Source organism: Cupressus sempervirens, chromosome 6, assembly GCF_028749045.1.
Source record: "Cupressus sempervirens isolate cs-2001-9-10 chromosome 6, ASM2874904v1, whole genome shotgun sequence".
Taxonomy (NCBI): domain Eukaryota; kingdom Viridiplantae; phylum Streptophyta; class Pinopsida; order Cupressales; family Cupressaceae; genus Cupressus; species Cupressus sempervirens.
The window spans coordinates 20,781,754-20,796,597 of record NC_143123.1 but is presented as its reverse complement, the minus strand read 5'-3'; the positions used below and the strand labels follow the sequence as shown (position 1 = coordinate 20,796,597).

At 35.6% G+C, this 14,844-nt stretch overlaps 1 protein-coding gene across 3 annotated transcripts in view; it reads right to left on the bottom strand.

Moving 5' to 3' along the window:
- RPL27 (ribosomal protein large subunit 27) overlaps positions 1–1,316 on the bottom strand; it is a 41,639-nt gene extending 40,323 nt beyond the window's left edge. The window contains exon 1 of one of the 3 annotated variants that reach the window (XM_089786447.1): positions 1,187–1,316. The gene's annotated coding sequence lies outside the window, so the exon portion shown is untranslated. Of the gene's footprint in view, positions 1–974 lie in introns of all 3 variants that reach the window. The other 2 variants (XM_089786445.1, XM_089786446.1) reach the window with 2 other exon arrangements.
- Positions 1,317–14,844: the final 13,528 nt, after the last annotated feature.

Here is a 14,844-nt window from a genome sequence, read left to right as displayed (position 1 = left end):
ATTATTGTAAAAGCAGAAATAGTACCTCTATTTGTTTGTGGAAAGATATTCTCTCAAATGTAGTACAGTTGTTTTTGTTGAAGTAACATAGACATGTGGTTTCAGAAAAGAATGTAATTAGTTGTACCAAAAGCATATTGATACTTCATTGTACCAATAGAGTCCAAAATTCGTAACCATGCAACCATGTGAGAGTTACTACCCACTTTGAAAACCAAAATGTTTGTGACTTATTCAACGCGATCTTCTAAAATTTTAGTTGTTTTGTGTCTCATTGATCCCTTGCCTTGTGATATTTGGTCATTAAAGAACAAAAGCCAGTATGACGACACAAAACTTGGAGAAATATGCTACAGAACGTATAAGGCTTGCGAAGAAGAATGTGATAAGTTTAACATATGAAGGTAGCTCATTTTCTAGTATTCACTCTGTGAAAATAGCTTTGGCAGCCATTGCAGTTACAGCAGCAGAAGTAGCTGGTATCCATAGACTTGTGACAATAATAACATCAACACCAAGGAAAACTAGATATGTGTGTGTGTGTGTGTAAAATTGATTATGATTTAACAGTTCAAAATATCTCCAAGCGAAGAAAAACTTAAAAATCTAAAGTAGGTATTGCAATACTACTATATATAAAAAATAAGCCATAGATAAAACACGGAACCAATTTGATAGAAAACAACAGAATTGCTTAAGAATGAAATGAAACCATACAAAATTTTCCAACCGAGTACAAAGCTCCACAAACAAAAATCACCAAGCCTATTGCAAGTAAATTACTGCGAGATCCTACAAAAATTGTGGTGTACTATAACAATGCCGATGAAATTAAAAAATGGGCAGAGTTGCATGGAATTTATTACGGAACCCTACTAAAGCAGATAGTTTTGTCAAATGAAACGAAGCAACCACTCTCCCTACAGAAGTTGCTTCAATATATTCACAGTAAACGAAAGATAATCTAAAATAACCGGATTTTAGAGCTTCTTGATTCTTGAGGTCGAGACAAGATTTTTGCAGCAAACTAGAAGACAGCATTGGTTGTACGTTAAAAAATGTGTGTTTAGGCAGGAGCGAAAAATGTCTCATTCGCCTGAAAGATGGTCTCTGCGGGCGTGTGACAACTCTCCTCTACAAAAAAATCATGGTGAAAAATAAAAACCAACAGCTCACCTGAACGCACCTTCCGCAAATTGAACCCTCAATCGGTTAAAAATTCATAGCTTTTGAAAAGCTCCAGTATTTGGAACAGAAAACAGAATCTGAGCAATTGTATCCTCTTGTTTGGATAAGAATAAAATTTGAAGTTCCACATTTTCAAATTTAGGATAAATTAAATCAATCAAACATTAATCATGATCCCCCTATCGACAAAAGCTTGGACAAGTAACTATTTAATGATTTAATCAGCATTAAATTCCGAGGTTTAGGGGTCTATTGTAGTCATGTTTATATAAATTTCCTTTAAAAACGAAGAATCCAGCCTAATTTTGTATCCCCGAAGTGCTATGAGAATAAATAATAAAAATATAATGTTCTTGTGAATTCAAAATTGAATCATGAATCAAAGATGAAATTTAGTAAAAGAGTTGTAGTTCAATTAGTTGAGTATATCTTAAAACTAAAATTGAGGGTTATGGTATGTGGTTAAAAAATCATTTATTAAGGTTCAAATCATGTGGAAGTGCATTAGGAACAAGTTCAACCCTTTATTGTAATTTGCTATATAAAGGTAGAGATGTTGGCATATATGTATTCTGATTTGTTACCAAACATTTGGATGGATAACTAACCACGGTGAGGGCCAACTCTAATGTTTGTATGGTGTGAGAGTGGTAAGTGTTCTCCATGCCACACGATGAATAAGTAGAGTGTAACCACTCTCGTGTACCATGTCACATGGCAAATAGACAAGGTGTCACCACTCTCATCCACTTTCTAACATTTAATGAATGTTGTTTCTTCTTTCCCTTCCAGCCAATGACATTAAATATAAGTCTCTTCCTATTTACTTGTATGGGAAGGTGCCAACTTTCCAAGCATTTAGCATTCAATGTTTCCGAACCTCATTTTTATTGCTCATTCAAACCCAAATACAAAGACATTTCTTTTCTATTGTCCATTTAAGTAGACACCAAAACATGTTCACTTGTATTATGATCGCTAAGTATTTTGCTAAAGGTATAGTCACCAATATTAGATTATTTCTTTTTGCTCCACTTCAATATCATTGTAATAGCTGAGATAAGCATGGATCAATGTATTGATTGCCAATTGTGTTACCTAATATACATTGTTATTTCTTTTTCTTTGAAGTGACTTGGTTGAATACTTGTTTGTTTCAATATTTTAAGGTTTTCAAGAATAATGGAGTGGTTGCTAATATTTTGTCATTGATGATTGTTCTTGCAAGTTGTTATGAAGTGGTGTCTAGACCAAATGAGAAATTTTATCCTCGCTGAGGTAAAGAACTATAAAAAAAACCATTTTAGGTGTTACTTTCATTAATAGCTTTTTCGTTTTTCGCTCACCTCACCTCTCTATTCACTCAGTTGAAACTTTCTAGTTTTATGGGTACTTATTTCAATCATAGTCATTAGGGTTTTTGCTTTCATTATGTATTGTTGATTTGAATGTGTGAAATTTTTTGGTTCTTTAACTTTGTTTAATAAATATTCAAAAGATTGCAAACTTAAAAATGTCATGTGAAGGTGTTTATGATCATGCATAAAGTGTTTTTTACAAAATTATTCTATATGAGAAATATAATCGTTTGTTTGGGTATCATTGTGGTTTATCATTCTTAGGTCATAAATATGAGTTTAAAAATGCATTATCAATAGATTTTTTTGTTTATTGATAATATTCTCAAGCTGATCTTTCATTCATTATAATCAGTGAATGATATTGTGCTTAATAATGTTGAATATGTTTCTTTAAACACTTGATAGAATTGGGTTTTATTGCATTCATTCATAGGACTATTAATAGGGTTGACATGTTGCTCATCTATTTATTTTATTTTACATTATATCCAATATGTGATATTGCTAGCAGGATTCAACTATGTAGTTTTCTTAGTCAAACTCATTGACCCATGTTGCATGAGTAACGGTTCACACAAACCCATCTCTCATGAGAATGAATGAAACAATTAGCACTCATTGTATGTAAAGGTGATGCTTACATAGGTGAACCATTGGAGCTTCGCAAGAGGTTACCCATCCTAGTACCATTCCAACTCAAGCACACTTAACTACAGACTTTCCCAAGCATAATGAGTTTAACCATGGAACAAACTCTATAGTGAAGCATGCTTGAGCTCTAGCAGCACTGGGATGGGTGACCTCGTGGGAAGTCTATCTACTTCACCTTAGTAAGAATTGTTGGAAACTACAATTGGAACAATTTTTGTTTGGCCATTGATGTCAAATCTACTAATGAGACATGCTGATATTTGATCTAAATGTCATATCTATTTGATTGATGAAGAGGATTTGAGAAGTTGCTCATAACAATAGCACCTAAAGGAAAGGTTGAGTAAAGAAATGAAAGATACAATGGACATTTGATTAGGTAGAATTTGATAAGGCAAAGTAGTTATTTATATCATGTTGATCCTCAAGTCTCTACAGTATAAGTCAAGATATATCATTGATGTAAATCTTGACCGAGCAATAGAGTAAAAGAGTAAGAAATGTCAAGTGATGCTAGTGTCAACAGAGCCATAGTCCAAGACAAGAAAATCTAGTGTTGATCGAGCATCAGTATTGACCGAGCAAGATAGTTGATGTTGAGCTCTACAGCGACCAAGAAATTCAATGATGACTGAGTGTCAAAACTTAGTAATGGCCAAGTGATAGTATTTTGAATGCATATGAGGAATCGTGATTTTTAGCCCACTCAGTTGATTTCTTGGCATATGGAGAGCATGTTGAAGATAAGATTGATGTTTTGGATCATTTAATTCAAGGAAAGGATTAGGTATAATATCTATGATCGAATTTGATGCATGAGAAGTTTCTAGAAAAGAGGAAGATGGACAAATACAATGATTCTAATGAATCAAATTGTAAACCTTACTATCAACAATGATAATGAAAAATGGAAAAGCCAGAATTACCTATTTAAGAAGGTATAGAGCAGAATTTTACAGATATACACAAAGAAAGGTGGAATAGATGTGCACAAGGGTGAATAAACAAGTGTATGCGAGAGAGTGAAGCGAGGGAAAGGAATGCTTGTGCAGATGTTGATGAAAGTTGATAAGTGAATCTGAGCATAAGGCTTAAGTTTGTTGGAAGCTGAAGATTGATTGCTTGAAGGGTTACCAAGATAATCAAGGATAGAGATGACAAGGGGGAACTTATTAGAGAATCAACACATGAACCGAATAGTGATATGAACCTTCAAAAGTGAGTTGTAATCATATAGATCAAACCCTACTATTTTTCTTTATAACCATTGTAAATAGATTGTATTGAAATCCTTCTAATCAAAGGTTGACCTAATAGTCATTGAAGGACTTGACACTCTATGTAAATCCTTTAGCAACGTGAAATTCTAAATCAAATGATCAAAGTCCTCTAACAAGGCCACTCCTAGCAAGGTGATTAAATCCTCTAACCAGATCACATTTAAGAGTGTGTATTGTAACCTTTAACAGGGTTGGCTCCTAACAGAGCTCACTTCATAAGATTGAAAAAGTGGTGACATGTTGTTGTTGGTTTTTCTCGAATTGGGTTTCCACATTAAATCCTAGTGTCAAACTTGTGTTGAATGTTTTTTGGTGACTTACATTTACATGTTTTACATTCAGAAAGTATGTTATTGTAGGACAGTGGATTACAAGTAATTTTGTTTATCAGTATACAATAGAGAATGAGTTACAATATGATAAGAAGAATAGTGAATGTTTAATGTTTGATTGTTGAAGTGGTACTTGTGGACCTTGAGTAACTGATTCAACCCCCCCCCAATTGGTATCAGAGCACTGATGCTTATAAGAGAAGTTTGAAGGTACTTAAAGCTAAAGATTGTGACTCACAAAAGAGAGGTACCAAAGCTAAACAAGGAGAACTTTCCTGCATGGTGAAAATTGATGAGGTTGCATATATCCAATATCAATGGTGCTACTATAAACTTTGTGGACAATGAATATGTGAAGATAACGACTATTCCTCTAACTGCTCAACAATTGAAAGAAAATCAAGAACACAATCAGGCAATGTTGAAAATTACTTCAACACTTAGCTATGTTGAGTTTGATGATATAAAGGACTGTGACAATACAAAAAAAATGTGGGACAAACTAAAGACCATATATGGAGGAGATAACAATGTCTTGAGAGCCAAATCAGAAAGCCTAAGAGTTAAATTTGATAATATGAGAATGATGGAAGGTGAGAACATAGTACAATATTACACAATAGTCAATGAAGTTGTCAATGCCATTTGAGGAGCAAATGGAACAATTGATGATGCAATAAGAATCTGAGGGTGCCCCTATTGGAGGTAAATTGGATCCCTATAGATAAACACACAACAAAAATACTACAACAATGCAAGATCTGATACCAAGCCACAACTCTTTATTATAGATAATTGATTACATGCAATATGCTTAGTTGTAAGGCCTTTCGAGTTAGGGAAAAATACTACACCAATTACAATTATAGTTTTGCAAGATCCAACAAGATCCAATCCAAACACTACTCCCAGCTAGCCCAAATCTACACTTCAGAAGAAAAACACCAAGGAAATCTTAACTTGTGCTCACAAGCCCACTAAGCAATCGCCTAGTTTTCAAGCCACAGCTACTAGCCCTTCAAAGTTCACATCCTCTTCTCCAAGATAGATGATAATGACTAAAGACTCCACAAAACCCCCTACTTATACCCAACTAAGCCACAACTCAGCCCAGTTCATTACAAATTAAATTAAATCCCTTACATTAAATATATGGTGAGCCACAAGCCGGCTAAAATACAAATTAAATGCCCAAAGTCACCTCACAGGAAACTCGACACCAATAGGAACCCAGATTAGATTGAACGTCAGAAAAACAAAGCTGACCATTAGCCAAAACACTAGTATTGTCGAGCTCCTAGTGCATACTGAGCAACCAACATATGTCGATCACTACAGTGAATGTCAAGTAACCCATATAAGTTGAGCACATAGAGAGTGTCGAGCAATTTGCGTTTATCAAGCTCCTTCAGTGACATAGCCCCTTCAATGACCGAGCTCCTCAGCCATAACTACACCCTTCATTGATTGAGCATCATTGTTTGGTGACCAAATCGATAACTCCTAACCAAATACCTCCAATCATGCAGGATTTCTAAAAGCCCAAGGATACTCCTGCATCAAACACCCCAGGTTTGAAAAGATGTTCTCAGAAGCTAGAATAACATCTTCTGGGATTCAGCACATAAATCCCAAATTGATTCTTCACATACATATCCTCTAAGTCTTCAACTTGTACACTCTTTCCCTTGTTCTTCTTATGCTTCTTCTCATCCATCCTACGTGTGCTACAAGTCTACTTTCCATGTTGATCTCCAACCTTCTCAAAATCCTTCAACTCAACTCAGCTGCCAATACGTAGGTTCCTCTTACTGAGCTCTTCATTCTACAAAGGAATCAGGGAATGCTTCCTACCACCTTCCTCAGCAATAAACACATTCCTGACACAATCATGTACAACCCTACAATCATACTACCAAGGTCTACCAAGCAACACATGACAATTGTTTATGTCCACAATATCACACAACACTTGATCCTTATACTACCCAATCTAAAAATAACAAGGCATTGCTCCCTCACCTCCAAAGCATGTTCACCTTGCAACCAACCAATCCTATAAGGATAAGGATGTCTCACTCTCTTCAAACCAAGTTTCTAAACCATCTCCTCGGCAACAAGGTTATCAGTACTACCACTATCCACAATCATCTTGCAGACTTTACCACCAGACTTACAACAAAACTAGAACAAACTAGTCCTCTGACAAGAATCCATTATCCTCTAACCAATCAGTACTCGCCTAGCTAGCAAACTCTCTCCTTGCTCAAGTTGACTGCCTTGAACTTCAACCTTATTCACAACAGTAGCTCTTCTATCACCAGCGTTAGGACATTCATAAAATCTATGTCCTACATCTCTATATTTGTAACACGTACCCTTAAAATCACCTCTTCTTGTCCTCCTCTTCTGATCAATGAGTTTTGGTTCATCTTCATCACTCGGTTTAGCTTTTGTCGAGCTATCCTACTTCTCCTTCCCTCTAGCATTGCCTTGACTTTTCCTCTTCAACTTATCTTCTACCTTCAGGGCATACTGCTAAGCATCCTCAATCAAATAAATATTTAGCATACCAACCTCATCCTAAATATTGAATCTCAAACCATTAATGTACCGAGCTACCTTCTCCTTTGAAAATTCCCTATGCCCAGACTGAAAAGTCAACTTGTAGAACTCCTTAGTATAATCTTTCATAGACATATCCTTTTGTTTCAGATTCTGCAACCTCTTAAACAAATCAAGTTCATAATCAGCAAGAATAAGCATAGCCTTAAACTTAGTCACCTTCCTATTCTCTGTCTCTTTGCAGTTTTTTCCACCAAAGAGCAACATGTCATTTCGGCTTAGTTTGTGCCAACCTCACACTGAGTGGATCATCAATATCCTCAAGCTCAAAGTTGTCTTCTAATTCACCAATCCAAAATCAAGTCTTCAGGAGTCAAAGTACTTGAGAAATTAGAAACCTATATCGTATGCTTCAACTTCAACCGAGATCTAGGTCTAGCAAACTAACCAGCCTTAGTTCCAATAGGTCTCTCTACATGATTAGTTATGTCCTTGCCACTAGATCCAACAATTTTAAAGTCTTCAACAATTTCCTCATAACCATCTTCAATACCCACATGCCTAGATACACCACCTAAAGCACTCATAATTTCAGCAGTCATGTCACTCTTCATCAATGCAATCTTAGATTTGAATTCTGATTTAATCTTCTCTGAGATCCTTTCTTCCATCGCATCACTAAGATTATCAATTTCCCTAGGGTCCAATCTTCTTAGAGGCATCTTCCAAGTTTTTTGCAAACCCTAAGAAATAGATCCACAAATCCAAAAGATCAATCAACTCCATTAGATCAACCTTCTCTTCCAGCCTTCACCCAACTCCTGGTGTAAACTACCTCAGCTTCAGCAATCTGTTTACACACACAGGAAAACCTTAGCTCTGATACCACCTGATGCAGCAAGAATCTGAGGGTACCCCTATTGGAGGTAAACTGGATCCCTACATATAACTAGACAATAGAAACACAACAACAAAGAAACAATAATGCGAGATCTAATACCAAACCACAGTTCTTTATGCATAGATAATTGATTACATGCAATATGCCTAGTTGTAAGGCCTTCCAAGTTAGGGCCAAATACAACAACAATTACAATAATAGTTCTGCAAGATTCAACAAGATCCAATCCAAACGCTACTCCCAACTAGCCCATATCTACACTCTAGAAGAAAACCACCAAGGAAATCTTAACTTGTGCTCGTAAGCCCACCAAGCAATCTCCTAGTTTTCAAGCTGGAGCTACTAGCCCTTCAAAGTTTGCATCTTCTTCTCTAAGATGGATGATAATGACTAAAGACTCCATAAAACCCCTTACTTATACCCAACTAAGCCACAAGTTGGCTACAACACAAATTGAATACCCAAAGTCATCTCACAGACAACTCAACACCAATAAGAACCAAGACTAGATCAAGCATCAAAAAAGCCAAGCCAAGCATCAACCAAAACAACAGCATTATCAAGATCCCAATGCATGTCAAGCAACCAACATATGTTGAACATTGTAGTGAATGTTGAGCAACCCATACAAGTCGAGCACACAAAGAGTGTTAAGAAATCTATATCTATCAAGCTCCTTTAGTGACCAAGCACCATTGTTTGGTGACGGAATTCACAACTCCTAACCAAATACCTCCAATCATGTAGGATTGCTAAAAACCCATGGATGCTCCTACATCAATTGGAGATGAAATAGTGATAAGAAAGGTATTGATGACTATACTTCCTATATATGTCATTAGAGTTTCTATAATTCAAGAGTTAAGATTTACTCCAGGTAACTCTTTGACTTTGGAAGGTGTAATTGGTAGACTTACTACTTTTCAAATGTCTAATTTTGATAATGACACACCTACTACTATTGAATTTGCATTTGAGATGTCTATATTTGGTGAAATCAAATTTTTTATGGGATTGCAAGTATGTCAAATGAAATCTGGTATTTTCGTTACTCGATCCAAATATATCAAGAAGATACTAAAAACCTTAGGAATGGAAGAATCAAGACTAGTAAGCACACCTATGTCTATAGGCCAATAATTATCAAAAAATGATGAATCTACTAATGTGAACCATACACTATACAAATCAATGATTGGAAAATTGTAATATGTAGTTCACAGTAGGCCTGATATTGCATTAGTTATTGGGATAGTTGTTGGATTTTTAGTAAATCCTAAGGAGAATCACATGATGGCAGTGAAATGGATATTGAGATATTTGAAAGTTACAGAAGACTATGGATTGTATTACAACATAAGTGATAGATTTGAACTGGAGGTATTCACTAACACTGATTGGGAAGGAAATATTGATGACGGAAAAAGCACTAGTAGAGGTGCATTCTTTCCAGGAAAGAGATTGGTGTTATGGTCAAGCAAGAAATAGAATTATATTTCCCAATCAATAGCTAAAGCCAAGTATGTGGTAGTTGCAGTGAACTGTTCAAACATTATGTGGATCAAACAATTGATGAAAGGAAGGAAAGAAGAAATTACAAATCTAGTGGTTATCTATTGTGATAACACAAGTGCTATTAACATATCAAAGAATCCAGTGATGTACACAAAAAAAAATCACATTGCAATCAAGTATCATTACTTGAGAGAACTAGGTCAAGACAAAGAAGTGAAATTAGAATATGTGCACACCAAAAAACAAATTGTAGACATATTCACTAAAACCTTACCAAAAGATGCTCATGAATATCTTAGAGGCAAATTAGGGGTGATTCCCCTAAGAAAAGAAACTTAAGGTGGAAAATTACATTGCATTAAATGTGCTACTTAGAATATCATACACATTAGTGCAGACAATTTTACTTTAGGAGATGACTAAGGAAGACCAACATAACAAATCAGTCATAGATAGATGACAAGATTCAGCCAGACATGCAAATATCTACATGATCCAGATGTATGAAGTATATGAAGCCAAGAAAGCTAGTGTTGTTGGCATTGTTGTCAAAGAGAGAGAGAATAAACAAAGAGGGAGAGATAAACCTCAAAGGGAGAGAATCATGAAAGAGAAGAGAGATATACTATAGAGGGAGATATTTGAATATGAAGAATGACACAAACTGATAGAGGAAATTTTTGAATTCCCATAGATGAGAATCATAATGAAACTAAGGATATTGGTCACTCATGGAAGTGAAATCTTTTGGATTGCATGGTAAAAAAGAGGGAGATTAGATTTTGGTATTTTAAGATGTATTGAGGTTTTTCCATCAATGCCAAAGAGCGAGATTGTTGGAAACTAAAATTGGAATAATTGTTGTTTCATCATTGATGTCAAATATACTCATGAGAATGTTGCTATCTGATCTAAATGTCATATCTATCGATTGATGAAGAATATTTGAGATGTTGCTAATAACAATAGCACCTGGAGGAAAGGTTGAGTTATGCAAAGGAACCTAAAATAGTAATTTGATTAGTTAGAAGTGAAAAAGACAAAGTAATTTTTTATATCATGTTGATGCTCAAGTCTTTATAGTACAAGTCAAGATATATCATTGATGTAAAGCTTGATTGAGCAATAGAGTAAAAGCATAAGGAATGTCAAGTGATTCTAGTGTCAACTGAGCCACAATACAAGCTGAGAAAATCTAGTGTTGACTAAGCATTAATTTTGACCAAGCAAGATAGTTGGTGTTAAGCTCTATAGTGAGTGAGCAATTCAATGATGACTGAGTGTCCGAACTTAGTAATTGTCGAGTGACAATATTTTGAATGCATATGAGAAATCGTGATTTCTAGCTAACTCAGTTGATTTCTTGGGATATGGAAAGCATGTTGAAGATAAGACTGATGAGTTAGATTATTTAATTCAAGGATAGGATTAGGTATAATATCTATGATCAAATTTGACTGATGAGAAGTTTCTAGAAAAGAGGAAGATTGACAGATATAATGAAACTGATGAATCAGATTGTAAAACCTAAGATTGATGATAATCATGAAAAATGGAAAAGCTAGAATTACCTATTTAAGGAGATATAGAGCCAAATTTTATAGATATACATAGAGAAAGGTGCACAAGGTTGAAAACGCAAGTGTTCTCTCACAAAAAAAGAGAAAGGAATGCTTGCACAGATGTTGTTGAAAGTTGATAAGTGAATCTGAGTAAAAGGTCTAAGTTTGTTGGAAGAAGAAGATTAATTGAATGAAGGGTTACCAATATAATCAAGGATAGAGCTGACAAGGGGGAAATTATCAGAGAATTAGAACATGAACCAAACAGTGATCTGAACCTTCAAAAGTGAGTTGTAATCATATAGATCAAACCCTATTGTTTTTCTTTCTAACCATTGCAAATAGTTTGTATTGAAATCCTTTTAATCAAAGGTTGACCTAACAGGCATTGAAGGACTTAAAAGTCTATGTAAATCATTTAGCAAGGTGACATTCTAAATGGAATATACAAAGTCCTCTGACAAGGCCACTCCTACCAAGGTGATTAAATCCTCTAACCAGGTCACATTCAAATGTGTGTAGTGTAACCTTTAACAAGTAATGTAACATTAGGTTTAGCTATCTCCGAATCCCTACCTTTCCAAGGATTTACTTAGGCTTGACACTAGCTTATTAGGGTACCTTTTATGCTCTAATCCTCGAAGGACCTCCATTCTATCCCTTAACCACTCTCCCCCTAGTTACACCAATAGTTATGGTTCACTCCTTGCACAAATGCCACTTCACAAATTTCTTGCTAACCTCAATCCTATGGTTTCTTGACCAAATTCTTCATCCATGTAGAGTGAGGGTTGTCTCCAATATTCTTAGACTCTCCTTGGACTTCTGGACACCAATCTTGCAAGATAACACCAAGCTCTTTACTCCTAAGTCAAAACTGCCTAAAACAAGCTACTGGGATTAACCCTCCAACTTAGATTTTTTGGGTTTAGTTCCAATTTTCTCCAAAGGATATGAAAAAAAAAACCTTATATCCAAATACGCTTTTGAAAAATCTTGAAGATTTTGTGGGTTTTGGGTCTTCGAGGTATCTGTACACTAGAAAGCAACTTTTTAGCCTACTTTCAAGGGTTTCATTCTAATGTTGATTGGTTTGGCTAGGGTATGTTCCTTCCTCCTCCACAAATTATCATGGGAACTTTTCTTTTGGTAAGATTTGGTCTCACTAAACTCTCCTCACTCTTCTTCAATTGGTTTGAAGTATCAAACACTTTCAAACCCTAAAACTTCTCTTCTTGATCTATGATTTCCTAACCAAGCACAACAGACTTGCCTAAGGAATCACCTTAAAATTACTTTCCATGCTTTTCAGGGCCCTGAATATAATATACAATATGTACATGGGCTCTACTTCCATGTCCCATGAAACCATGAAGATCTCACGACAGGAACTCATGGGCGAGTCATTATTGTTCAAAAACCCAAAATTAAAACAACACAATGTCTAATTAGAAAAGAATTTCAAAACCTAAGTAGATGTACTCTTAATGTCTAAAAACTTGAAGAGAAAAATATTGTACAAACATGAGTAACACAAATCCAACACCATATTGGATTGCTCAATCCATCTATCCATACAAGCAACTCAAATGCTAAAAAATGTCTTAATCTGAATAGGAAAAATGTGCATTTACTTTCTTAAACTTGCTTCTTACAAATTCCAACCCTTGGGATGTTTTTGAACGGTGTTTTTATAGGTTCTCAAAGAGGTTTTAGGTGTTTAGTATAACCACCAAGTTCTCCTTTGTGCTTTTCAATTTTCTTGCTAAAACGTTGTCAAGCAACTTTTCAAAAAGTTGCACAATTTTGACAACATATTGGCTTCTTTGAGCAACTTTGCTCTCTCTCACTTGGGAACCCCCTGACTTGTCTAAAGTGAACCAAAAATGATGTCTAAACATGTTTGTGCGCTTAGAACATTAATATGCATGTTTTAGGCCATTTTTTTCTTGTTTGACAACTTTTGTCAATTGTTGCTAAACTTGACATCTTTTGACAACTTTTGGCTTCCTACTTCCCAAATGGCTTACTAGGAGTCATCATCCATACAATGGAGTAGAATCACATCATAAATGACAAGGTGGGCTAAGAGAACACCTTCTTCAAACTTCTCAAATTCCTAGACCTATGTCCCTTAACACAAATCAAAACTCATAAACACACCCAAAACATCTATCTATTAACTCCTAACTCACTCACACCCCTGACTTGGATAAAGTCAGTACAAGCCCAAAATTTAAACCAACTATGAAACCAAAAATGAAAACTTGGCTAGGTCACCATACTCCCCCAAAAAAAAAGAGGTTAATCCATCCTTGGATTGAGGATGCTTTGATCAATACCCAACCTTTTGAATTCCGACTCTCTAACCCAAGTAGCATCAGCATCACCTTTTCCCAACCACTAGATGAGATGTTTTGAGTAGGCCTTGGTCCTAGTCTTCTTGTAGACTCTGTAATCCAATATCTTTGTTGCTTGTAGAGGGGGAGAAGGACTAAGCTAAAGACCTACTACACCATGTATTACCTCTTGGATACTTTGATCAACATCTAGATCATGTCCTTTGTATGCAACAAATCTGCAATATAAAAAATTGGTGATAATCCTATGTCTACAGGCATCTCAATCTTATATGTAGTTTCTCCATTTTTGGCAAGTATCCTGAAAGGACCTAACCTTGTCATTTAGAGATTGTGAGGTGTCCCTTTTGGAAATCTTTTTTTTTTAGATGGACCATCACATGATCCCTAATCTGAAACTTTAAATCCTTTCTTGAGGCATCCATCCTTTTCTTCAATCTGACAGTGTTTTTAGTCAATGCCTTCCTTACACTTTCATAGAATTCTTTCATTGATTGGGAAAAATCCTCAACATAGCTACTACTTGGATTGTCATCTTTCAAGGTTCTCAACTAGAAAACTCCTCTAGGATGCAACCCATAAACCACTTCAAATGGACTCTTACTCGTTGACCTATTCAATGTATCATTATAAGCATATTTAGCTTGTCCAATGAGTTGATTTCAAGCATGGCCATACTCTTTAGTAAGGCACCTCAGTAGGTTGCCAAGACTCCTATTTGTAACCTTTGTTTGACCATCAGTTTATGGATGGTAGGCAGATCCAAAAGATAAGTTAGTGCCCAATCTCCTCCATAGAGTTTCCTAAAAGTGGCTCATGAACTTGGTCTCCCTATCTAAAACAATACTCATAGGCAGCCCATGAATCCTAACTACCTCTTGGAAAAACAAATTATCAATTTGACAAGCATCATGGATAGCCTTGCAAGGAACAAAATTAGCTATTTTACTAAACCTATCCACAATCACATAGATGTTATCATATCCCTGCCTAGTTTTGAGTAGTCCAACTACAAAGTCCATACTTATGCATTCCCATGGTCTACTAGAGATTGGAAGCGGTTGGTAAATGCCAGTATTTGATGATGTCCCCTTGGGTTTTTGGCATTCTATGCAACTCTCAACATACT